Raw genomic sequence first — 3832 nt, forward strand, 5'->3', positions numbered from 1 at the left:
AACATAATCCTTTTTCCATCGAGGCTCAATTTTTTCCCGTTCTCCTCGTCCAAGTCTCTCTCCCACAACCTCTCGTGTTCCTTCAGCCACTGTTTCAATGGTTACAGTGGCTTCCTCATTCATGTTTTCAACCGTTTCAGTTCTTGCCTCTGTCACAACATCAGTGACTTCCGTCTCCACTTCATCACGTGTAATGATCTCCTCATTACTCCCCCTGACTACACGAGATAATTCATGCTGCACACATTCTTCCTGACAAAAAATTGGATTTGTCCAATCCCATGTATACTCAACATTATTTTTGCTAAAATCATTTGTGTTTACTGGTTTGGAGTACGGCAAAACGTGCTCAAAAAATATAACATCGCGTGATACAAACATCCGTTTCTCCTTCAAGTCGTACACTTTCCATTCCTTCTTGCTATGTGGGTATCCTAGAAACATACATCGTTTACCCTGCTCCCCGAATTTGTCACGAGGCTTATCTTTGCTGTGTGCATAGCAAAGACATTCTAACATCGTAAGATTAGTCAATTTGGGTGGCCTATTATATAACAATTCAAATGGTGTTTTACCTTGAAGTAAAGGTGTTGGGGTTCTATTTATCAAATAAGTCGCAGTTAAAATGCATTCCCCTCAAAAATGAATAGGTAAGTCAGCTTGAAATCTCAACGCCCTAGCCTTTTCAAGGATATGTCGATGTTTCCTCTCTACTCGACCATTTTGTTGTGGTGTGTCAACGTTACTTGTCTGAAAAATTAACCCGTTCTTCTTATAGTAATATTTCATGGCCTCGGATAAAAGCCCAGTCCCATTATCGCTTTGAATAATTTTAACGGTTTTTTCAAATTTGTAACACCCCCATACATCAAGTGCCTTACCAGGACCACCTAATGCACGGGAATGCTACCATCTCGGTTACCCGAGGCAATGTATATCAAAAGGGCCATAAAAGAACGTACTTTATTAAATAAATTTAAAGCAATACATGTCCAAATCAAAACTGTCAAACGAAAATACAATTGTTCCAAAAATGTTAAACCAACTAAAGTAAATAATTGTTTAAAGACACAGCGGAAGACTTCTAAACATCTCGTGGTGACTCAACCCAGCTATCCCATGCGCGTCCATCTCATACCTGCTCAATAACTGCTCACCGTCCCTGAATGGATCACCACAGTTTTCAAAACATTTAAACGGGGTCAGTTACTGATTACACAAAACACAATATATAAGATACACACACACATTACCCAAACTCCGTCACAACTCCACACACCTGAATACACACTAAAGTGCGTAGTCCTGTCAGAATACCCATCACAACAGATATTCCTCGCCGCTAGTGGGGGACCGCAGCCGTACCCACCTAATCCCCGCTCATCTATTCCGAGCGATAACCCATGTTCCTTAATGTGCACATCCCCTTCTGTGGCGGATTCCACAGAGGGCGAATCAAGGGAATGAAGCCACTTCCGCAAGTGACTCCACTAAGTCGAGGGTGCACCTCGCGAACCACATGCAATTACACAAACAATCACATTATACAACAACAATTACCAACTACCAATTCCAATACGATATAGATCAACAACATTAAACAACCATCAACAACAACTATGTAATCAATAACCGAGTAAGGAAACCCTACCTGGAAAGACAACCACCAAGATCGTCACAATCAGCGAATCAGAAACGTTCCTCTACGAAATAACCTCCTATCAGTCACACAATCATACAATTACTAACTAACAATCACAATACTCCCAAAATCCCTAATTTACCCAATTAGGGTTTTAACCAAAACCAAAGAAACGATATAAAAACTATACTAGGATCTTACCCACAACGCGACGGTCTCAACGGTATAAAGAACTCTGAATTCCAATGACTCTAACCCCTTGGATTTGATAGCAATGCGAAAAGAGAACGCAACGATGTTTGTTTTCTTGTCAAAATGTTTAGAACTTGGTAAAAAGTAAAAAGAAATTGGCGGAGAAGCTTATATAACCTTTTCACGCGTTGCTATCAAACCCGGCAAATAACCCGTAAAAACCGACTTACTCGATCGAGTAAGTCACTTACTCGATGAGTGCCCCCTAGTCGATCGAGTAACCCACCTACTCGATCGAGTACCCATCAGCAGTACACTGTTTCGTACACAACACTCACTTACTCGACAGAGTAAGCCCTGCTCGATAGAGTACCCAACAGCATATAAAACCGTAGTATTACAGTCTTCCCTCCTTCAAAATGAACTCCGTCCCCGAAGTTCAAACCTAACCTATAAGACAAGGACAGCTAACACTAACTCCACAACCATGCCTACCTCCACAACACAGCTCACGATATCGTCTCAACTATAGCATAACCTCTCGATACAAACTCCATAATACCAACCACAGTTGCCGCTACCTCCATCTCACTAACCTATTACCCACTAGCAAATCCAACGTCAAGATAATCCACCAAGCAAGATCAACCACCAAACGGAATGTTACATTCTACCACCCTTAAAATGAACTTCGTCCTCGAAGTTTACTCACACTGATAAACATCGTCATCCAACTGTCAACACTATCGAAGTATTCTCACACTCCTAAATATCACACTACTACAAGCACGGCCATGACCTCTTAACAATATCAACCACAATACAAATCCATCCTTTATTCTCCACCAATACTCAAACTTCCAAATGTACTACAACATGTACAACCTTCAAACTCTCTTTGTCGCATCCTACTCCTCTTAAGATAAATGTTACGTCCTCATAACTCACTAATACTAGATGCTGAGCTATATCTTCTCATTATCCTCATCACCACTGCATGTCAAAGGTAACCACCTATAACCTCAAAACCTATAACCATTCCTATTTTCAAGGCTCTTTTACTCTAATGGCTCTTATACCTCAAGTTATTCTGCACTTCATCTGACTAATACCATAAAATCCTCAGCAAAACCACCACACCAACTCTTCAACATTACCGCAGAACGACATACTTCTATATATATGCACTCATCTCCACGATCATAACTTACGATCAACAATTGTTACACACACTCATATTAGCTTCTCAAGTTCTTTTCTTTTATTACCACAAAACTCACCCATAACTTAACGTGATACTAATTCCCAACACCCTATACTCATTGTCCCAATAAATATTACGAACCACTTGCCGCTTCCAGCTCAGCACACACGTTCCACAAAACTTTTGCCACAACTATGTCCACCAATGCCTCATCTAAAACAAGATCATAAGTACACTAACAACCTCTCACAACTATGTCCCATCAACAGAATATTACTATACCATACCCAACATTCTTTCGTATCATACTCTACCCTCACTCCCAAGCCGACACTGGTAAGAAATATCAATAAACAAAACAACCGTCTATAAGTCCAAACCGAAACTCGCAGGAAAAAACAGTAAACAAAACAACAATCTATGTATAACAGGTATGTACTTTCGAAAACTCGTCTCGTAATCATCCCGCCTACGCCACCACAACTGATGACGGCATCACAACACCGCCACCAACAGCCGCACCGCAGCGCGAAAATACCCGCATCACAACACGAAGTACCGTGCCCGAATCACCACCCGAGGCACAACAACCACATCGATAGTCATCGCAACCTATACAACCCCATAAAAACTGACTCAGTATAACTTCCTGGACAAGAAAAATTACTCAAAACCGCTTTACTAGATCACAACGCAACATATCATACAGAATAAACAGATACTAACCTTATGAATATCACCCATACCATTACATGGAATAAACATATATCATGAATAAACATACAAGTATAACT

The sequence above is a fragment of the Silene latifolia genome, chromosome 10 (assembly GCF_048544455.1).
Source record: "Silene latifolia isolate original U9 population chromosome 10, ASM4854445v1, whole genome shotgun sequence".
Lineage (NCBI taxonomy): Eukaryota > Viridiplantae > Streptophyta > Magnoliopsida > Caryophyllales > Caryophyllaceae > Silene > Silene latifolia.